The sequence below is a fragment of the Phaethon lepturus genome, unplaced genomic scaffold (assembly GCF_000687285.1).
Source record: "Phaethon lepturus isolate BGI_N335 unplaced genomic scaffold, ASM68728v1 scaffold45618, whole genome shotgun sequence".
NCBI classification, from domain to species: domain Eukaryota; kingdom Metazoa; phylum Chordata; class Aves; order Phaethontiformes; family Phaethontidae; genus Phaethon; species Phaethon lepturus.
Window position 1 is genome coordinate 1 of NW_010557750.1, and position 273 is coordinate 273.

The following is a 273-nucleotide window of genomic DNA, read 5'->3' on the forward strand; positions in this document are numbered from 1 at the left end:
AACGACTGTGGCAAGGACGTGTTTTGTCTTTCTGGTCAGGCTCTGAAGTTACTCCCTTGCCAGTAGGGTGGAGGCAGCACGGGGGCGCGTGTGTCTGTGAGCATGGGGCTCCGCAGAGGAACTGAGGGGATGGGGGCCTAATGGTTCTTTGCTTAGGCTGTGCAGAAGTTGATACTAAAAACTAAAATAGGGTAGATTTAGACTAGATATAAGGAAGAAATTTTTCATAGTGAGGGTAGTGAAACACTGGCACAGGTTGCCCAGAGAGGCGGT